Here is a 23,327-nt window from a genome sequence, read left to right on the forward strand (position 1 = left end):
TCCTGTATTTCATCCTGTTCGGGGTGTTCCGAATTTGGTCACTGAGGAAGAGCCGTCACTTACCATCCTTTTCCGGGGCTCTGGCGTGCAGTGATTCCGGCGTTCTGCCCTGGTCACTTTGTTGGCCTTCCCGGCCCTGACGCCGGGGCCTCGAGTGCTGTGTCTGCCCGGAGATGATCGGAGTGCCGGCGGTCCGGAACCGGTGGAGAGACCCGATGGTGGGAGCCTGAGCGCCGCGGGCCGGGACCCCCGGGGCAGACCCGCCCCCGCTGGTGGGCCACCCCGCATGTCCGTTCGCCTACCGGCCCGAAGAAGAGAAGCCGCGCTGTCCGGCACCCCTCAAGTGGGAAACCCACTCCTGTTGTTAGTCCCGCCCGGGATCCGATGCTGGGCTCCCCCCGAGTGCTGTGGGGAGCACGCCCGTTCTTCTGGTGGCTCTCCTTTCTCCGCCGAGCGCCATTCGCCGCGGTTTGGCGGTGAGCCCTGGGGCCGCCGGTGCTCCTGATGGACTTGGAAGAACCTGCGGCGATGGCGGAGGGTGCTGTACTTAAGATGGCGGATGGCCCCTCGGGGTGTCTTTCTCCTGGAGACAGGGAGGTTGCCGCATTTGCTTTCTCCAGCCCTCGTTTGGTTTGGGCGGCCCCTACTCGGAGTGCTATCTGGTTTGCCCTATCTGCTCTGCGGATCGACCTGTCCTTGAAATGTCGAGCCTTGGAGTTGCGGATAGCTGCCGTGGTGGCTCCGCCATTTTGTGACGAAGTGTCGTCTCCCCGAATTGTACTGCCTGAAACTTCGCCGGCGGCTGTGCTGGGATCTCCGGCTGGGTGCTCGATTCTATGGGATCTAGCGGACCCGGTGCCGATGCTGCAGTGCTATCTACATCCTGTTTTCTTTGCTTCGTGCTGGACGGCCCAGATACTGTGCTTGACCACGTGGATCTTTGAGGAACTTTTCCATTCTGACTGTTGCCGAGTTCTCCTGGTTGCTTCTAGTTTGCCGGGACGGTGTTTTGCGGGGATCCCACCGGCTTTTCCTGATTGGTATGGACCCACTGTGTTCTGCTGTTTTTTGGCTGTGGCGGGGTTGGGAGGCTCGACTCTTCATAAAAGTGGACAGGGGTGATCGTGCTTGGATGCCTGTGGGACCCTTTTTTACATGGCATCTCCGGGCCTCGTTATTCTGGATGGTTCCTGTTTACATCCTGGTGTAGGCTTTTTTGACTCTCCTTTTCGACCTCGATTAGTGCATTATTGTTGCGGGGGGTAGTGTTTTATGTCTCGGTCGCTGGCTCCTCTCCTCTCTCTTTCTTCCTTTTCCTCTCCTTCCTTTTCTTATTCCCCTCTCTTTCTTCGTTATAATTCCCTTTCTCTTTTTCTATATTTCGGGTGACTCTGGGCGACAGGCACGCTGTTTAGTGGGGTAGGCCGTAGCCATTACAGTGATGTAGGGTGGGGGGGGTGTTTGTTATTTTAGTTTGTTTTATTCTATGGTCTCTTTTTTGCCTTTTTCCAGGGGGTGGGCTATGTCCCTTGGTGTTTACTCCTCTGTTTCGCTAGCGTCTGCACTTTCTCCTTTTTCGGGGCGGGTGGGCTGTACGTGTGACGTCCACTTTATTTGTTGGCTGGTATTCTTCCTCTATTCTGCACCTGGTATGGGCGTGTGAGGTCTTTGGGCTTTGCCCTACTGTGGTCGTCTGCTTGCGAGGGGGGCTATTTCCCTCCCGCCCCCCCCCCTTCTTTTCTGTATATGTTGCATGACGCGCTGGTAGATATGGTTGCTGCCTCCTTTATATAATGTAAAATGAAACCTCTTTTATCCTGGCGCTGGCGATGTAACGACTTTATTTGCATCCATCCTGTATTCACCCTATCGTATACATTGCTTTGTTATTTTGATTCTCCTGACTTTGCGGCCGGCCCCTGTGGTTGTAGGCCAGCGCTTGTACTTATACGTGTCTTTCAATAAAGGTTTAAAAAAAAAAAAAAAAAATAAAAATAAAAAAATTATAATAATTTGGAGTATAGGGTTGCCAAAGCATTTGTCCAAGTTACATGGCTGAATGGGTCAATTACTATGGCACTTGCTTTTAGATAATACATTCCTTATCATTTCTGCTGTTCCATTATTTAAAATGCTTCTCTACGTTTGATGTCCATTAAACACGTCCTGTTCTTAGGCTTATATAGAAGTATCCTAAATTATTTGCATGCTGGAGTTTATAGCAACCTATCTGCAGTACTGTTTTCTGTGGAAGTGGTCCCTTTCCAGTCGATGTACGAACTGGAATTCTATGAGCTGTATAAAAAGGGTAAGCAAGAAAATGGCGTAATCGACTTATGTGTCACGTTTCAGCAACAAGTGCGAAGGCCACCAGATTGTCACACTTATTGCAGCCATTCAAAGCTTGTAGGCCGATGCTGTGAAGTATTGCAATTAAGTCATTGCCTAAAATGTCTCACTTCTGCAGGTGGAACTGTCATGATGGATTCTGCCAGGTTAAATCTTATAGTTTAGCGAATTAAATATCTGCATCAAAGTGAAAATAATTTAGATTGAAGTCTCCCATGCTGATTAGTCTGGTATCAGGGTGTGCTAAGGTGAATTCCTAGTAGTTGCAGAAATAATCTTTGTTTTTTTATTTACAGATTTTTGATCGGGCTTCAGGTATTTGCAGAACATTAGAAGTTTCTGATGCAGCCAGTTTGAAATGGTTAACGATATGACCAGAAGCTATAATTTCCTAAAATTTAATCTTTCTGTTTTACAAATTCATGCTTGTTCTACATAAAATTAAAAGCCTTCTGCTGGACTACCTTTAGTAGCCATCTTGACAGCGGGTATGAAGTGTAATTCATAACCAACCAGGAGAGTTGGTTTTGTTGCCCAAGTTTCTTGCAGGCAAATCAGATCAAAACGCAACAGATAATTAATAGCATTCTCTTGCGTACTGATTTAATTCCATCCCACATTATATCAGGTGTTTGCTCAATTTGCCAAACTACCAAACTCCGGGACACTGATGTACTGTGGAGCCACTGACTTTTGCTTGTCGATTGCTTGTCGATTGCTATTTGCCAGAGTTCCGGTTAATGAGAAGCAGTCTTGTTGCGTTTGTTTAAGGGGCTTTCTCCCTGAAATGCTAGTTCTACCTCCTTGATTTCTGATGTCGAAAATAATCTCATCCTCCTCTGGCTTTGTAAATTTAATTGACTAAAACTCCTCAGGGTTATGCGCACTTATTGGCTGCAGTGCTGAATTGCTAATGGAATCAGGAGGTGGTTATTAATTAAGCTTGAGTTAGCTTGGTACACGAAATTGAGTTGAGTGATTGCTTGCTCAGTACAACACTGAAAATGGATGCTAGATTGGTTTGATTTTGATGCCCCAGTTCAATAGAATTGTTGTCTCTGATTGAGTAGGTAGTCTGCTGCAGCCTTGGAATTTAAAGTTAGGTTGATTGTCTCCTTTCCCTGGGTGGAATGCAATTTTAATGATTTTCTGAGCTAAGAACTTTAAAAAAAAAAACATCTTTTTATTAACAGACTCGAGAGACCACATCATATAGAGACAATGCCATGAGAACATTAGTTGCCATGTACAGGAAATCACAGTCGACACAATCTCGGGTGGAGCAGGCCCCTTTGTTATTCAACACCAAATTACTGGTCTGCCCCCCCAACAGCCCTCTGTATCTCCTCCATGGCATCCATACCGTTCCCATTTCTTGGCTCTTATACACTGTTTCCTCTGCTCTCTGGTACCAATAGAGGTCACGTTTCCTTTCCTCAATCGGGTCGGGGGTGCCTGCGCCCCCCAATTTCTGGCAATGTTGCTCTTGGCCAACCCCGCTGAAAATGCCAACCATATACCCACATATCTGGACCAGTCTGCCTCGCCTCTAATCATGAGAAGAAGTCATTTGGGGTCTAGTGCGATAGGCTCGCCCACCACTTCCGACATGACTTCCGTAACCTTCCGCCAGAATTTGGAAACCTCTGGACATTCCCACAGTATGTGTAAGAAGGTACCTTCCTCTCCGCACGCCCTAACACACTGCGCAGACATGGCACGACCCCAGGTGAGTGCGAGGATAGTAGACGCGATGCAGGATCTTAAGCTGCACTAATCTGAATCCGACGCGCATAGCCACTTCCCTAGGGCTCTGGAACGCCTCCTGCCAGTCCTCATCATCGAGAACTTCTAGGTAATCAGTCCCGGCCGCCCTAAGGGAGACCAATGGATCTGGGAGGTTGGTGATCAATTTGCGGTAGATCGGGGAGGTGGGTTTCCCCTGTATTGGATCCAGCAGTAGCCGGTCTTCAAGCGGGGAATAGTCTAGAATAGAAACCCCCTGTTGGATGGGAGTACGCAGAGCATGTAAATGCCGCAGATGTGTGTATCGCTGCGAGTCGTGCATATTGTATTCTTTCTGCAAATAGTCAAACGAAGAAGGTGAGTCTCCCTTCCAGACGTCGCCCAGGTACTCAACGCCAATCCGGCGCCAGCCCCTAAATACCGACAGCGCAGCCACTTCCCTAAGAGGATCGCCCGCCCAAAGCGGCGTTGTGCCCGTCAGCCGCCGAGCCCAGGCATTTGTTGGCGTCTTTCCAACATTGAACCACCACCGTAGTATGTTCCGGCCACATCCACCAAGAATACAAGAGGGATTAACAATTATCCTGCGACATCAATGCCCTATCCTCTGTAGGCCGGCTCGTCCGTCCCCACATAGACCCAATCATTATTCTCCTGCAGTTGGGAGGCCCAGTAGTAAAGCCTGACATCCGGAACTGCAATCCCTCCATCAAAGACACCCCTATGTAGCCTCTGTAGGGCAATTCTCGGCGACCCTCCCGCCCACAGCAAAGACCGCACCTCCTGTGCTATATGCTTAAAAATTGTCTGTGGTACCTGGAAGGGAGTGTTCTGCAGTATGTATAGAAGCCGCGGTAGCATCAACATCTTATATAGAGCGGCCCGTCCCATAAGTGAGGGCGGAAGCAAGCGCCAGTGGCTAACATCAGCAGCTAGACGACTCATTTGAGGCCCCATTTTTTTTTGCCAGGAATTCTTTCTGGTCTCTGGTGATGTATATCCCCAAGTATTTAAAACCATTCACCGGGGCTGCGCAACACCGCGGAACCCTAGGGGGGGGCCCGAGAGAGGAAAGATCACCGACTTTGACCAGTTGATATTGTATCCCGAATAGCTACCAAACAACTCAAAAATATGTAGGACCGCAATATGGAGTAATACGGCCGTGCCAGATATAGTGCTATGTCATCATCGTATAAAGAAATACGCCCTTCCCAATCTTCTGGTGCACGCAACCCCCAAATCTCAGGATACCTCCTGACCCAGTGAGCCAGGGGCTCTAATGCCAGGGTAAACCGGAGCGGGGGGAGAGGACATCCCTGCCGCTTGCCCCTCTGAAGCTGAAAGGATTGAGACAGGGCACCATTCACCCTTACTCGCACCGTAGGTCCCTCATATAGGAGTTTGACCCAGCTGCAAAAGGAAGGTCCAAAGCCCAGCCGCTGAAGGGCCATAGACAAGTAAGGCCATTCTATACTGTCAAAGGCCATTGAGGCGTCTAGTGACATTAAGGCCGTCTGCTGAGATACATTACCCTCGGTCATGTGCAACACCCCATAAAGCTGTCACCAGGTCCTTAATTACCGACAGCACTCTCTCTGCCAAAACCTTTGCCAGGACCTTGGCCTCTACGTTGATAAGGGAGATAGGCCTATAGGAGCTGCACTGATCTGCCGGCTTACCCTCCTTGTAAATCACCACTATCGTGGCTGCCCGGTGGTCCACCGGGAGATGACCCACCTTTCGCGCCTCCTGCAGCATCTCTAAGAGCGGGGGGGGAGTATGATTGTTGCCTGCTTCTTGTAAATTTAGACGGGAAGCCCATTAGATCTGGACGTCTTCCCCAGCTTAAGCGAGTTCAATGCTTTAGCCAAATCTTCTACCGTCTGGTTTGCCTTTGGATCACAGGCTTCTGGGGGCACCGTTGGCATGTTAAAATATCTAAGGAATTCCTCACAGTCTGCTGTCGACCTTGTGCTCACCGGGGCGTACACATGCTCAAAGTGCACCGTGAAGGCCTCTGCGATGTCAGAACTGGTGGTCTGAAGCACTCCTGTGTCACGGATCCCCACCACCCAGGACCTATCTCTGTCCCGCCTTTCCAGCCACGCTAAGAGTTCAAGGGCCTTATCCCCCACATCGTAGAGGCGGTTTTCGGTGGCTAGCGCATATGCCCATGCCTCTCCTTCCGCTAGGGCCCGCAGGTCCCGCTGTTTAAGCGCTAATCGATGTCGCGCATCCGCGCATGACGCCGTATCAGCCTCGCCCTCCATCTGACTGATCTCCTGCTCGAGCGGTCTACATTCCAGGGTCTCTTCCTTTTTCTGTGCTCCAATTAGTCCCTGTGCCTGCCCCCTCAATACCGTCTTGTATGCCTCCCAGAACGTGATATGAGATTGTACGGTCCCCTTATTTTCTTTAAAATACTGCTCGGAGCCCTCCCGGATCTTATCAGTAAGTAATGGTACTCGCAGTCACCATGGATCTATCCGCGGGAAGGCTGCCCTATCAATAATCGGGCCTTTAAGTGTGGCACACACCGGTACATGATCAGAGATCCCCCTCGCCATGTGGTAGGCATAAGAGAAGTCCCCCACTCGATCTGTGTGCATGAACAAATGGTCTGTTCTGGAGAAGGAGCCATGCCTGGCCGAGTAGAAAGTGTAGTGCCTTAGTGAAGGGTTATGTGCCCGCCATAGATCCACCAGACCCAGCGCCCTCGTAAAGTCTGCAAGGCCATGTTCCCCCTCTGCGCTCATTCGAGGGCCAGACCTATCAATTTCCGAGTTCATTTCTGCATTTGTGACCCCTCCAATAAGTAGGGTGCCTGTGGGTAAGCCCGCTATGTGTGAACTGAGTTGTGGGAGGATCACCGAATGAAGCTCCGGTGTTATATAGCATGAGCCGAACAACAGCAGGCGCCCCTCCCATTTGCCCACCGCTGCGGCAAAAAATCCAACAGGGTCTGTCCACGTGTCCGTGATTTCCAGGGGCAGCGCTTTGAGTATGAGGATGCCCACCCCCTGGCACTGGACTAAGCTAAGAACTTTGAATTCTTTTGTAATGATTTCAAATCATTTTAAGATGATACTGCAGTTAAGATAATCTTGGGGGCCACGTGATCTATATAGTGGTTTTAAAAGGATATTCATTTCCTGTTGATTATCAGGATTCGGGAAAGGAAGCGCCACTTTTTTGCCCAACGGTAAAGATTTCTTTATTAGAGCCAGTGATTCACTCAGAATACATGACGGTAAAGGGCTTTTATCAATTCTTGAGCAGCAGCACATTGTTTTTCCATGGTTACATTTTGCCTCGAAAGTACTGTAATCATTGCATTCAGGGGAGCTGAATGTGTGTACCAATTGGTTGAGTAATTTTAAAAATTGGGCATATTATTTGTTTCAGACTCTTCTGGAGTAATATGTTCCCAGAGCTCAGTTGTGCTGGCTTCGAGAAACTCGTTATCAGCAGCATACCAAGCACTCTTGTTGACATCCTGGCGAGGCGTGGAATTAAAGTGCTTTTTAGTTGCTTTTAGCTTCTGAGGTCAGAATTCAGACCTGCTGATGACAAAAGTTGTGGTGAGGACTGGGGAACGCTAATGAAGTAGAGAAAAAACCTTGGTGACTCCTTTGCATTCAGCATTTTTAGGTGTCTGGCATTGCCTGATTTCATGAATTAGCCAAAATCTCCCAGTTAGGAGCTGGTTGCTAAATATACGTTGCTGTGTCCATGGTGTGTAATCAAGGTCAATTTGTAACCTAATCATCTTGCAAGATGTGGTCCCCGGGGTAAAGTCCTTGTTTCTTACATGTGAAGAATACAAATGTACTTGCGTGCGAGTTTGCATGCGAGCTCAGTCAGTCTCAAGTTACCAATTGAGAGCCGTTGGTTACGGCGGTAACAGCTTTTGGGACTGTTACCTCTAGGTGTTTCCTCTTGGTGCTGGCAATGGTAACTTGCAAGCAGGGCCAAGGGAGGGCCCTGGCACAAGCCGTATCGACCCTTAGGCCAGCTGCTTCTGCACACCACAGGAACACGGATCTCCTTTGCCCTCGGCAACTAAAGACGTAGCTCACCATGGTCGCTGCAATATCCTGCGCTAGATGGAGGCGGCGTGTGGAGGAAACTGAGGAGAAATCAGGGACAATAGAGTAATTACACTCCATTGTCCCTGATTTGTCCCAGCATTGGCGGTCACTTTTTACCCATAGAACGTGCCTTTCAGCATCTTCCTGCACCTTTAAACCACTGATCACTGGAGATCGTAGCCTCCTTTGCTCACTTGGTGGACTCAGGAAACCTGATGCAGCAGCAGTTCGGGATCAACGGATGGGCCGATTGGACGTCCAGCTGCTCAGCACCCACTTAAAAACGACTGTTACCAGCACTCAAAGTTCTGACACTCTCACATGAGCCAGAATAGATTCCAAGAAACCTCATAATGGCTTAAGTACTCCTGGTGGGGCATGTTACAGATGTAGCACTCAAGCTCATATTGTTAATGCTAACAATTGATCAGCTTTAGGTAAAATGTGCATGAAAGGAAAATAAGTAATTGTGCGAGAGTTTGTAAGAATTTGAGAAAGATTGTTTATCTGGAAGGACAGGATTATTTTAGTTTGGTCAAAACTCAGGAAGAAATTGACATTAAGATCAGAATGGAGTTATCAGTTAACATGTCTGAAGATAAGCTTGGGAAAAAGGGAGATCCTAATTGTAAGATAAAGACTGGTGATGTGGGGCGTGGCTTGATTGCCAGTAATGGCGGACGCGTGAGCTGGGAGCTCTGCACCGACCTGATAATTATCCGGCCAAATATGAAGCAACCGCTGGCCCGATGCACCTGGAGGGGTGCGCGCCAACTCTATAGGGGACCGCTGACTCCTGTGGGGGCCCGTGGCAAAAGGATAGCTGAGCCGCAACTGAGCACCCGAGAGCAGACCGACGGCTAGGCTGGGCTGGACGTGGCCGCGGTAGACTGCTGCGAGGAGCGCGAGGCTGGGGGCCAGGCTGAGTGAAGGCCTCGCCTGACTGCGGCGGTGTCTTCCCCCCCTTTGAGGAAACCCGAGGACTGGGGAAGCGGGGGCTTGCCCCGCAGAGGTGAATACCCGAATGCAGCAGACCCGAGGCGGCCGCGGTGAGTGATAAGTGAGCCCGGAAGAACAGGTGGCACTGCGACTCCGGCAATGTGCGCAGGCAGCTGTGATCTGTTAAGAGCCGGGCGTGTGCTGGGCCCAGACCTGGACTCACCAGCGGTGCCGAGAGTGGATCTGGAGGGCTGCCATACCCGGCTCACAGTTATGGGCTTTCCCTGCCACCACCATTTAGGGAATACAAACACAGTGAGTCTGCAGCAATTACCCAACGCGGTGCGTGGCCCAGGGGAAGCAAATGCATGAGAGACTGGGCCTATGCTGATTCTTGAGAGAGGGAAACTGGGGAGGCCATTCGGCTTGAACAGTAGCCCTGTGGAGCCTGAATGGGCGCAGCTGGGCCTTGCAAAATAAAGGTGGAGCAACCCCGGCCACAGAAGACCTCTTTGATGTTGGACGCGCCTGGCCAGTGACCACAGGAAGGACCTGTGACCAAGGGACCCTCAGAGCGGCGCCCTGGAGAGTCACTGGGATTGAGTGACCTGAACGGTCGGAAGGCAGACCGGCATGATAGGAAAGGCCATGGGCAGAGACATGGTGTCCACTGTGGGGGTGAGAGACATTTAAATCTCCACACCGCGAGAGATTTTTTTACGGCCCACAGGCCTAGGCAACGTGCATTGCTAGAGTGGAGTAGTAGTGACGTGACTGGCTGCTGCCTCGGAGAGGCTTGATATCTGAGGCACTGGGCTGCGCAGTGGCTGGGAGAAAAACAGTGACACTGTTGTGCGGTAAGAGATCCGTGACTGCCCCCTGCCGCCCTTTCCCTCTGAAGGCAAGCTGCTCTAGGATCCCATACAACCGCAACTAGCTAAAATCCAAGAGGCATTATCTGATACCAAAGAGACGCTGCACCAAGATACAAGTACGGTATGGCGCAGAACACCAGAAACTTAATGAAAGGGTGAAAATAGTGGAGACGAATCTCGAGGAGTTATCCCTGCCACACCAAGCACTGACCAGAAAAGTGGTGGAACTTACAGACAGAGTCAAGACACTGGAACGCAGGGCAGAGGATAGAGAAGGGTGCAGCTGAAGAAACAATATTCGTATTTTTGGCCTGTCTGAGGGGGTCGAATATAGTAACATGATGGCGTACTTAGAACCCTGGCTCCGGAAAGTTGTTGTGCTGGAGGGCCTGAACACAGGTCTATACCCTTGAGAGAGCGCACCGTGTTCCGGTGAGTCCACCAGCCCCGGGCCGACCTCCGAGGCCGGTAATGGCTAGGCTCCTACAAGATAGAGACAGGGACATACTGTTACATAGGGCGTGCTCGGATGGCCCTTTTGAGATGAATAATGGCAACATTTCTATATTCCCTTATGTCATGATTCCGCTACAAAATATCCCATCTCTAGCCACCATTCATAGCTGCATATCATGTGCAGTAATAGAATAGGGCCAACTTTCATTACCCCTGTTAAAACCCACCTCTGTCCCATGCTCCCAGCACTCCAAAAGTGTATAAGGAATCATGAATGTGTATTAGAAATTATAAATGTATCTGAACTTAGTTAAGATCTTGATCTGTGTTTTTGTTCTCTTACGTACTCATTGTGCTTATTATGTATAATGGTGGTATATTTTGTATTTACTTTATGCCATATTTATATTGTACCATTCGCTAGAATTCGCCATGAATAAATGAGCATCAAAGGAAACGTACTTAAGTTTACTCACTGCTCGCGGTTTGTCTGCAGTTGTAAAGCTCCGGTAAAACTCTGACGCTGCACATGTAGGAAGCGCAACGTGCACATTGTTGCTCGGGTGTGGCCAGACTATAAATAGCCACACCAGAGTTCTGGAAAACACTTAGCCTTTCACCGAGTGAAGCGGAAACACTGGCTTACCTGATCTTTGTCGAGCAGGAATCTTCTTTGCTTCGTTGCCTGAATACGAATGTCACGGAAGATATCTCCTGGTTTCCTTGCCGATCCTCGGACCTGAAAGACATAAAATCATGACAGCTATGACAGCTAAGTAAACAGTTTCTTATTTAACTGGGGCTCATCGCAAGACAGCGTGAATTAAGAAAACAAAGGGACTAATTTTTGGAACATTTTTCCACAAGAAAAAACACAAAACGACATAGAACACTTTGATGCAAAGTTCAAGGAACATGTTATTTTTTTATTGAAAATACATGAGTCAGTAGGTTCCAATCGATATTATACATACAATGTACACTGCGGGCATTCAAATTGACAAAGAACAACAAAGAAAAAAGCAAACAATATTCACAGCATATGCAATAACCAATAAAGAAAAGAAAAAATGCCTATGTTACAAATCATGAATTAAGGTATGTAAATGTAGCCATGATGAACAAAAATCAAGGGACCCAGCTGGCCCTGGGTTTCACAGTTCACAATCCAAATATATTGCAAGACTGTGCCCTAGATTTGCAGACCAATATTCTTTTTACGATGGCCTTTGAGGGCATATAAACTGTGCTCCATAATATATACAGAAAAGAACTGTGCCCTCCAGGCCTCAAATGTAGGCGGTTCCTGTTGAAGCCAATGTGAAGCTATAGTTAATCTATATACAGCTGTAGCTAAAAATATTAGAAAAAAGCCTGGTGCTTTGATATTCCTACCGCACTAGATGCCATCTCTAACCCTAAGAGGATGTGAGTAGCAGATAATTGCGTAGGGACACCGAGAATCTCTGTTAGAAATTTCTCCAGCTGCGTCAATAAACTAACTAAAGATGGACATGCAAAGAAAATATGAACATCTGCCGCTAGGTGTCCACAACGAAAACATTTCCCTATTTGATCCCCAGTCCATTTTTAAACCTTATCTGTGGTATAGTAAAGATTAAAAAGTAATTTAAAATGTTGGGCAGACAGTTTTGCGGACAGGAATAATTGACTGGCCAAATCAATAGAAACCTCTATTTGTATATCCTGTCTCCCCAATTTAATCCCCCATTTACGATTTTTAGGGCTCGGCCTACGTCACCACGAAGTGGGGCGGAGCTCCGAGCTCCTATTGTTGAAGAAAAAAAAAAAAAAAAAGGTTTCTTTAGGGCTCGGGAAAGAAACATTCCTTAGTGCGCGGGCTTTTTTTATGGCATCTGCATAGTGATTCGTCTTCGCTGTGCTGTCTTTTTAGTAGCCTTGACGCGATAGGCTATATGTAATTTACGTCCGCCATGTTTGGCATTTTCTCTGCGGTTTCGCGCACGGCCGTCCATAAATATCAATTAGGAGCTGTCAGGGAGGTGCTGTAATGGAATCCAGATGCTGTGTGTGCGTTCACCATTCTGCAGTGCGTTTTGGTGGGCGCGCGCCATGCATTATTTTGTTGCTCCTTTCATCTCAGGTTTACTCGGCTAATTTCAATGTTTGAATAGCTGAAATGCTTTTACCGAAATTTAAAATGTTTGTTTGGAATAAAAGGTTTACAGTTTTCAGCTAGCTTGCACCTCCTTGTTTGAACACGGAATGTAAAGCGAGTTTGTTTTAGAGCACTGATAGCCCTGTGAGGTGATACTTCAGGGTCGACGTGGTGGGTGCTTCGGGCTGGCTTGCCAGTTTGTTTATTTAAGCGGCTGACACGGTAAGTGGAATAACGAGAGAAGAACACGGTACCAGCGGTATATTTGACTGTCACTCTTAGCTGCGATAAAAATAAGTGGGAAAGTGCAATTTCGGATGATATTGAACATTCACTCATTTCAACAATTATGCATTTAAAAAGATTTTGTAGTGGTATTTTATTCTGTATAATATAATCTGAGACTCTCTGGGTCACCCGATTTCCTACATGATATTTCTTCACGCCTAAAGCTGCCGTGCGTGAAGGACTCTGTCGACACAGCTCAGCTACTTATTTAAAAAAAAGAAAGGTTTGTTATTTGCTCAACGATGTGTCAGTTAATATGCGTCTGACTATGCAGGAGTTCCCAGGAGCACCTGACGGGTGGCGAGTTCAGTAAGAGGTAAAGAGTGCGCTTTTCATGCCCTACTTCGGGTTCAAAGTGCGAGTTTGGGCGGCTGCGACACCAGCTAAATATAAATCTGGCGCAGTCCTACTGGGCACCATGCTGTATGTCAGTCTATGAGGGAAGGTGCCGTTCTGCTCTGTGCTGTGGTGAAGGATAGGGTAGTGCAGAGTGCAGAGTGATAGTGCAGAGTGCATAGTGGTAGTGCAGAGTGAGAGTGCGAGTGGTAGTGCAGAGTGCATAGTGGTAGTGCAGAATGAGAGTGCGAGTGGTAGTGCAGAGTGGTAGTGCAGAGTGGTAGTGCAGAGTGGTAGTGCAGAGTAGTAGTGCAGAGTGGTAGTGCAGAGTGGTAGTGCAGAGTGGTAGTGCAGAGTGGTAGTGCAGAGTGGTAGTGCAGAGTGGTAGTGCAGAGTGAGAGTGCAGAGTGCAGTGTGGTAGTGCAGAGTGGTAGTGCAGAGTGGTAGTGCAGAGTGGTAGTGCAGAGTGGTAGTGCAGAGGGGTAGTGCAGAGTGGTAGTGCAGAGTGAGTGCGAGTGGTAGTGCAGAGTGAGTGCGAGTGGTAGTGCAGAGTGCAGATTGGTAGTGCAGAGTGCAGATTGGTAGTGCAGAGTGGTAGTGCAGAGTGCAGAGTGGTAGTGCAGAGTGGTAGTGCAGAGTGGTGGTGCAGAGTGGTGGTGCAGAGTGGTGGTGCAGAGTGGTGGTGCAGAGTGCAGAGTGGTGGTGCAGAGTGCAGAGTGGTGGTGCAGAGTGCAGAGTGGTAGTGCAGAGTGGTAGTGCGAGTGGTAGTGCAGAGTGAGAGTGCAGAGTGAGAGTGCAGAGTGCAGAGTGGTAGTGCAGAGTGGTAGTGCAGAGTGGTAGTGCAGAGTGCAGAGTGGTAGTGCAGAGTGCAGAGTGGTAGTGCAGAGTGGTAGTGCGAGTGGGAGTGCAGAGTGCAGAGTGGTAGTGCAGAGTGCAGAGTGGTAGTGCAGAGTGGTAGTGCAGAGTGGTAGTGCAGAGTGCAGAGTGGTAGTGCAGAGTGGTAGTGCAGAGTGGTAGTGCAGAGTGGTAGTGCAGAGTGCAGAGTGGTAGTGCAGAGTGCAGAGTGGTAGTGCAGAGTGCAGAGTGGTAGTGCAGAGTGCAGAGTGGTAGTGCAGAGTGGTAGTGCAGAGTGGTAGTGCAGAGTGGTAGTGCAGAGTGGTAGTGCAGAGTGGTAGTGCAGAGTGGTAGTGCAGAGTGGTAGTGCAGAGTGGTAGTGCAGAGTGGTAGTGCAGAGTGGTAGTGCAGAGTGGTGGTGCAGAGTGGTGGTGCAGAGTGGTGGTGCAGAGTGGTGGTGCAGAGTGCAGAGTGGTAGTGCAGAGTGGTAGTGCAGAGTGGTAGTGCAGAGTGCAGAGTGGTGGTGCAGAGTGCAGAGTGGTGGTGCAGAGTGCAGAGTGGTGGTGCAGAGTGCAGAGTGGTGGTGCAGAGTGCAGAGTGGTGGTGCAGAGTGCAGAGTGGTAGTGCAGAGTGCAGAGTGGTAGTGCAGAGTGCAGAGTGCAGAGTGGTAGTGCAGAGTGGTAGTGCAGAGTGCAGAGTGGTAGTGCAGAGTGCAGAGTGGTAGTGCAGAGTGGTAGTGCAGATTGGTAGTGCAGATTGGTAGTGCAGATTGGTAGTGCAGATTGGTAGTGCAGATTGGTAGTGCAGATTGGTAGTGCAGATTGGTAGTGCAGAGTGCAGATTGGTAGTGCAGAGTGCAGAGTGGTAGTGCAGAGTGCAGAGTGGTAGTGCAGAGTGGTAGTGCAGAGTGGTAGTGCAGAGTGGTAGTGCAGAGTGGTAGTGCAGAGTGAGAATGCAGATTGAGAGTGCGAGTGGTAGTGCAGATTGGTAGTGCAGAGTGCAGAGTGCAGATTGGTAGAAGTATTACGGGCAGCAGTACCACTACCACCAATGCTACTGCTACCAGTACCACCAGCACCAGTACTCCCGCTACCAGTACCACCACCACCAGTACCACCACCACCAGTACCACCACTACCAGTACTACCACCAGCAGTACTACCACTACCACCACCACCAGTACTACCAGTACCACCACTACCAGTACTACCAGTACCAACACCACCAGTACTACCAATACCACCACCAGTACTACCACCATCAGTACTACCAGTACTACCACCACCAGTACTACCACTACTACAGCCACCAGTACTACCACTACTACAGCCACCAGTACTACCACTACCACCACCAACAGTACTACCACCACCACCAGTACTACCAGTAGCAGTACTACCACAACCAGTACCACTACCACCACCAGTACTACCACCACCAGTACCACCACCACCAGTACTACTGTAGTGTAGCTCCTATTTTCCCAATAGGCTCTGCGCATTGGAATAGTACCTACAGCAGTAAAGGCCTAGACCAGACGTTAACTAGGTCTACTACTGTCGATGCTAGACTTAATTTTTGGGTTTGCCAGCTAAGCTCAGAGTTCGCTAGAAACTTTCTCGAATGTTCAAGGAAGGATTAACTTCCCTGATTAGACAAGAAGGGATTTAGTTTCTGACAACCATAGAACATGACAACTTTGCTCTCCCCTAATCAAGAGTCAATCTCAAGAGTCGTGTGAGCACAAGGCAATTATTTTACTCAGTCAGTACGTGCATTCTTAGTCTCATCAGAATGTAGAGAAAAGGAAGAGACGGGCGTGTTCAATAAAAGATGTTATTTATTGATCAGTCTCTTTTCTCGTACAAGAGAAATGGATCGATATTATTGCAATACTTCTAGTTAAGTAAAGTGCATACATTAGAAGCAATAGTATAAAATAATACTGTAAAAACATTGATATGGTTTCTGAGCCATATGATGTTTAAAAATGATTAAAATATATTTACATACACATATACATTTGACTAAACGTACTCAACTGGTGTTTCTAAATACGCCTACCCCGTGTACCTGACCTAAGTCTAATGCGTGGGCGGGAATAGAAAGTTACAGTTTAAGTTAAGTTTGTTTTTGCCAAGTGAATAACTAAAGAATTCTCTGTGAGGGGTTATTCAGTTCTGTACCTGGAATTTAGGATGGATGAGGAATGGTATCTCTTTCTCTGCTCTCGATATTCCAGGCTGCCTGCGAGGGCTGCCCAGAAACGCCGGTGCTGGGTCTCTCGGCTTGAGATAGCAGCGCGTCTCTCAGCGCGTCAGGAAGGCGGGGCTGCTGCCAGCGGGGTCTGCTTCTGCTCTCGGCTTCGGCAAGTATGGCTGCTCCGTCTTGTCACCACGCGTGTGTTTGCATAGGGCAAGGTCGGCAATATTTATACCTTAAAGGTGCCGAGATTGACGTAAGGATGGACATAGGTACGTCAATAAAGATGTCATACGACTTGCTCGTTAGCACATTCTTTTGCAAAAGTTCTCTGTGAAATCAAAACAATGGCCGCACGGATTATCCAGGTTGTCATAGGTTTGATTTGTTATGAGAACGTCGTATGCCTTATCAGGGGCTGGAGGAATGTCGCTTGTCTAATTAGATCTCAAGCGTTATGACCTAATCAGATAACACGTTCCTGTGCCGTAGTGTGACTGCGTCAGATAACGGTATCTGCATCATGGGGGATTTCTTGCCTCATGGGCTGACTGTTAGTTAACTTGATAGTTAGTTTAACCAGAATAGGGTCAGGAATAGGGGGACTGATTCAGAACCTATAGAAATACACGACACCCACTCCACGCTAACTATGGTCATATCTACTAATCTATGCATAGTATAACATAGTACAACATACTATAGAGTATAGTGTATACCTTACCACCCCAAAATACATAAATGCATTTCGAAATTTTCAAATATACTGAAAAATTGCAGTCATATATATTGTATGCACTTAAGCTATGAATTAAATGCAAAAGTAAACACGCATTGTTATGCATTATTGCTTTTTGGTATATGAGAAATACACATGAAATGGCTCTTAATATGGCTATACAGAAAGGAAGTCCGAGACCATTTCATCACATAATAAAATATTTGTGAACCTACCAGCGGGCAGCTAAAGTCTATATAAAGTATCTAAAAATAGAAATCTTATTTCTCTAGGAATAGTTTCTTACTTTAAGCAGAAGATCAGTGTCCCGGGAAAAAATATGTAGAAAAATATTTTAAGGGGCATGCTGAAAAAATTGCTGTCCGTGAACTGGATGGTAATTGTTCATGTGACTTTATTTTTAAAGTTGAAGGCCGAATTCAGGGAACGCCGTGTGCGAGTTTACTCAAAAGTCTCTATTTCTGTTCCGGAGAGAACATCATATCATTCAGGCTTTCGAAAAAACTGTCAACAGCTTCATGGGAAAGTTCCACTAAGTCGGAAATAGGGGTAACCATGCATTCATGCGCATGATTGTCTCCATTGACATTCTGATTTGCATTGCTGACAGAAGGTCGTACCTGTTCGATGTTGCTTTCATCTTGAACTTCACTACTCTTCAATCGCAGTGGTGAAGATTCCAGGAATGCCGTCATCAGGATTGGCAGCCTTTGAGGGCAGCACAAAGCGTGAACCTTGGTAGGAACCAACAGTGTATCTGCATCCACTGGCGCATCCGATTGTAGCGTCAGACAGGTGTCTAACACGCATTCTTCTCCGCATAGCAGACACCTTAGTACAGGTAAAACACACCTTTGCCACATTGGTCGAAATGATAGAAACCAAGTCATGTTTAGGTCTCTAAGCCGGGAAAGTCCCAGGATTTTTGATATCCGGTCCCGGTATCCAATGGCTAGGATCGTATCTTCCATTGTCGCGAGAGTTTGATCTGTGACATGGGTTGCCATAACGAAAAATAAGGACTAGGAATAGGATTCCTGCAATTAGTCCCAGGATCAGGGGAAGTCCGCCAAAAATCGAATGGACGAAATCTGGAAAAATACCCAGTATGGCTTTGAATGGTGTTAATGCCATCGAAAATACTGTCTTAAATACCTTTGAGACCCCAGTGGTATCAGAAATATTTAAGATTTCGCTTAGGATTTCCGCGAAATGTACGGGGGAATTAGTTGATAATAATGTATGTATCTCTGCAGTCGTCCTTGCGACTTGTAGATCATACGTTTCTTTTGATGACGTGAGCCTTGTAGGCGTCTGAAGAAGCACTGTTTTCATTCTGCTTAAAGTGTCTATTCGAATAGAAGTAATTTTCAAACTGGGCCATGCCCTTGCCTCCCTGTCTGGAAAGGAGCTGGGGAATAAAGAACGTCCACAGCACTTGACCTTCGCCGTTGTTGTTACTAGATAAGGAGTCCCGGGCATAAGACTGCAACATCTGCGGTCTACAATAAGAATGTAACTCCCATTATAGAGTCTTTGAAAGAATGGTTCTATTTCAGTTGCAGGTGCGCCTTGCTGGTGACATGAAAGGTTGTAAGAATTCCCTTCACAAGCTCCATGCAAACTAATTCCGTTACACAGAAGCGTGCCGCTTAGTGACATAGCACAATTGTTGCCACTAAGAAACACTTTCTGTCCTTTATTACTGACACATGCATGTGAATAGGGCAGGTTCCAAGTTGTTTTAAGGTACCCCTTTCCCAATTTCTCGTACATGCCAGCCTGTATATATTTTTGGCAGTATTGAAACCTGAAGGTTGAGATTGGAATATTTATTATTCCGTGGATTATCCATTCACTGACAGGTCGTTCTGACATTGTCATTGGTAATCTTTCTAGTTTTTCAATGCTCAAGATTGTATAATCAGCACCCTTTTGCGCCATACCGATTTGTCTATCAGTAAGGTTAAAGATTTGGAATAGTGACGTTGTGTTGATTAAACGCCAAGGCACATAGCCTGAACGCAGATTTTGTAACGTCCAGCCAAGCTGTACAATGGAACGCAATTGTGACTGACCATGTTGTAATAACAGTAAGTCTTGCGATAGTATATCGATTGCTGAAGACACAATGCTGTCCAATGAAAAAATTCTGGAGGACAGAGTCATTAACCCATTGTCCACTACAGAAAGTGATTTTTCCAAATTGATACGGTCAATTTCCCGTATTCTTTCTGCTGTTTCAATTTGAGTAACCTTCCAGGCCTCATTGTATGCTGCATATACAGAGGCTGCTATGAAACGCTTTTGACGCTGTTTGCGTGGTCCCAGTATGAAATCACGCAAGTCAGCACCATCAGTAAGTAAAGTTAGGTGTTGCTTAATTTCAGGCAGTGTGGAAGTCTGTAGCCATTGAAGGCATAATTTGCCCACACTGTAGGTTGTTATTATCCCTGGGTGATGTCTTTGGGGATATCTAGGGTCTGGCCTGGTCATTTTGAAACCCTGTGTTTTATCCAGGAATCTATCTTGACAGTTATTTGTATCTGTGGGCCAGATCAACCATTGTTTCCAATCAGGATATGTTCTGTTTTGGTTAATTATATGGTTTATGTCTATTCCTTCATCTGTATCAGAGTTATTGCTAAACATTGTTGGCTTTGGAATAGACGGGTTATTTAAATCTTTGATTTTGGCTAAGCCAAGACAGGTGGTTTGTTGAACAGTGTCATTTAAAAATATCATTTGTTCTGGGATCATGCAGGCTCTAAACAAAGCTTCTAAACCCTGTACTTGCCATTCTTTTGAACCCCAAACACTTTTCAAATCAACATTTTTGTCCCAATAATCAAATCCAAAAGTATTCATTTTTTCAAAGAATGAATCTGAATATATCAATTTTGTGTTGGTTATCATGGTTTTCATCCCTGTCTTGTTTGACAATTTGTAATAAAATGTTTCAGCATTAGTTATGTTAAAACCTGAAAAATATGAATATTTGTCATAAACTGTTCTAGAGCTCCCTTTTGGAGGTGTAGCACAATGTTCCCATTGATTATAATTTAAAACATTTCTAGGTTGTGCAGATTTATGCAAGAAATGGTTACCATAATGGTTATAGCAATACATACTATCATAATTTGTAGAACCTTGCAAATAATCAGTCAGTCAGAATATCTTTATTCGACTTATTCCAAGTCATACAAAGAGACGCAAAAGAAAAAAAACACATTCAAGCAAAACAATCATATGATAATTACATAAGAAACATACTTAGACATACAGTATTCCTAAAAAGCATCTGCCTAAAAAACAAACACATATTAAAATACTATATACAAATTTAAGAATTCATTTTGTATAAGAAGATGCATTTTTGTTTCCCCTAAATGGGGGCATTTTTAAGAAAAAGAATTGCCAATGGCTTTAGCTTTAGCCCTTGCAGCTGCCACTAAAAATTTTGCAACACTAAAAGTAGTGCAAGGATTTGTCAAAAGCTGTAAAAAGAGCAGAGCAGGGCGCACCTGTGTGAACCCTGCTTCTTTCAAGATGGGGAGCAAGTATTTTTTTCTCTGCTCGTGAAACAGGCTACAGAACATGACAAAATGCATTGTGTCCTGCACCGAAAAATTGTCACAGCTGCAAGGGGCAGCTTGTTCCGGCTTCTGCCAACCATTAAAAGAACCAAGGTGAAAGTGTAAAAGATTAAACCTAAATTTAATTAATAAAAACCTATGGTAAGGGATTGTAACGTAGCTGAGATAAGGTGCGAGATGGGGTTCGCTTACCAAAAGGTAGTGTGCTCTGACTGCTGGCTTCTTCAGTTCAGCTACCTCACGGCAAGCTTCCTTCCTTTCATAAAATAGCGTTTTAATTAGACCTATATCTTGGGCCCTGATTTTATCTGGACAAAAGAAAAGTTCTGAGCGACCCAAGTTCGTGAAGGATTTAATCAAATACTCCAGCCATGGGATCTTCCTGTATTTGTCTAAAGAAAGAACGTCCTTCAGGATACTGTGGTTTAGTGAAAGATCTTCATTTAACCACATTTTCATCCACATGGTCAAGGGCGCTAAACTCAATAGGTCTGATAAGTACGCTAAACCCAACTCCTTATGGATAGAATAGGTTGGAGTTGACTGAGGTACAGATAAGAGCGATCTAATGAATCTGTTCTCGGCTCTCTGGATGGGGTCAAGATTTACATATCCCCACAAGGGGGAACCGTATAAAGCAATAGCCACAGGTTTGCACTTGTAGATTTTTAACAAGGCTTCCATAGGTCTTGCTCCCAACTTACTAGCGAAACCTAAGAGAGCTGAGGCCGATCTAGTAACCGCCAAGCGCTTTGCGCTTATCTGTGGGCCCCACGTCCCTTTGTGATCAAACAAGACGCCCAGATAGGGAAATGTGGTGACCTTGGAGACTTGAGCCCCACTGCAATAAAAGGATTTATGGCTCTTTTTTGCACAATCCTGACCCATGACCATCGTGTGCGATTTAGACACGTTAATCTTAAGGTCCAAATTCTCCATGAAGGAACCGAAGGCATTCAGGAGAACCTGGAGACCAATACCAGTGCGGGCGATCAGCACGGCATCGTCCGCATACAGGAGTGCCGGAATTTGGGTATCTCCTGCACGTGGAACGTCCGTGCCCCTACCTCGCAGGTATGCCCCCAGGCCGTTAATATAAATCGTAAAAAGCGTGGGGGCCAAAATGCAGCCTTGCCGAACCCCCTTTAAAGATTTAAATAAAGGGGTACACCTTCCATTGTTGGACACTCGGACAGCTGCAAAAAGTTCCTGGTGCAAAGTGGCCATAAATGCGACCAATGCTTTGTCTATGCCTAGTTCCAATAAAATCAACCATAATTTGGACCTATTGACAAGGTCAAAAGCCGAGGAGAGGTCCATGAAAGCTAAATACACGGACCCCTCCTTGGCCACTGTGTACTTTGAAATGAGTAAATGCAAATTAATGCATTGCTCGATTGTGCCTTTTTTTTCTCTGAAACCATATTGCAGTTCTGAGAGCCCACCACAGCCCTCCACATTCTCCCTTAATCTTTGCAAAAGGACTCTTCCCAAAACTTTTACAGTTGAGTCCAAAAGTGAAATAGGTCTATAAAATGCTGGGTCGTCCCGCTGGCCTTTGTTTTTATAAATAGGGACGATGGTAGATATTGCCCAAGAAGCGGGGGCTGGGTTATCAGTAACAGCATTAAACACATTACACAAAACGGTAGACCATAGTTTAGGTGAGTACATAAAGAAGTCAGCCGGGACTCCATCCGGGCCGGGTGCCTTATATTTTGTAGTTGCCTTAAGTGCATTTTCAACTTCTTGTGGGTTAAAGATGATAGGGTGAGCGGGTCCATTATACAATAAGCCCTTATTGCCCACATCCCCCTCATCGGCTTCATATACACTTTTAAAGAAAGACAGCCATTTGTCATCAGCAATCACACAGTCCATGGGTTCATTTTTATCTTCTGAGAATAAAGGCTGCTTAATAATCTCCCAGAACCTCCTACTATCCTTCAGTACTGCCGCTGACTGGAGGTTTTCCCATGTTTCATGTTTGATGGAGTCTTTACAATTTTTTATTGCTGACTTATAGACTTTCCTTAGCCTCACAATTTTATCTGTTGCCCTCGGTACAATTTTTAGTGCCGCCATCAGGTCTCTGTGGGCCTTCGAGCATGCTGTGTCGAACCAACGCTTGTGTCCTTTAGGACCCTGAATCGGTTTAGCTAACAAGTCACTAGAGACCTGGACACATATCTCCTCAAAAGCCTCTACAATCTGTTTCCCCTGGGCATCCGGATTCTGGCAAAGCTCCACCTGTTCTTTTATCCTAGGGAAACATTTTTTGTAGAAATTGTCCGGGATCACTTTTGCCCACTTCAACCTTCTGTCTTGGTCAGTGGTCCTCAGGGGGTGTGAAGCTTTTACAATTGATGGCGAAATGCCCATCTCGGCTCCCCATGCCACTTCCAATAATACTGGGTTGTGATCGCTATGGTGGGTTTCTACGGTGCGATAAGCAATAGTTCGATTGAGAATACCCATTGAGACAAAAATGTAATCTATCACCGTTCCATGATTGCCGCCCACAAAAGTTGGAGTTCTCAAACCATAGTCGGGTTCAAATAGATTATAGGTGGCTAGTAGATCTTCAAGCTCCTGACCCTCTGTCGAATGTTCAAAGTGAGGACCTGATGGTAGCGCCTCATCCATTTCATCAACTTCTAATCCCTTACAATCTAGGTTGCATAAATGAATATTAAAATCACCTACTAAAATAAACTCAGAAGCGAATACGAT

At 46.5% G+C, this 23,327-nt stretch overlaps 1 protein-coding gene across 1 annotated transcript in view; it reads right to left on the reverse strand.

The window, feature by feature from the left end:
• The window catches only part of TSEN34 (tRNA splicing endonuclease subunit 34), a 282,186-nt gene that overhangs the window by 211,013 nt on the left and 47,846 nt on the right, over positions 1–23,327 (reverse strand). The window contains exon 2 of the mRNA XM_078654976.1: positions 11,106–11,198. The gene's annotated coding sequence lies outside the window, so the exon portion shown is untranslated. The remainder of the gene's footprint in view (positions 1–11,105; positions 11,199–23,327) is intronic.

The sequence above is a fragment of the Lissotriton helveticus genome, chromosome 7 (genome assembly GCF_964261635.1).
Source record: "Lissotriton helveticus chromosome 7, aLisHel1.1, whole genome shotgun sequence".
Taxonomy (NCBI): domain Eukaryota; kingdom Metazoa; phylum Chordata; class Amphibia; order Caudata; family Salamandridae; genus Lissotriton; species Lissotriton helveticus.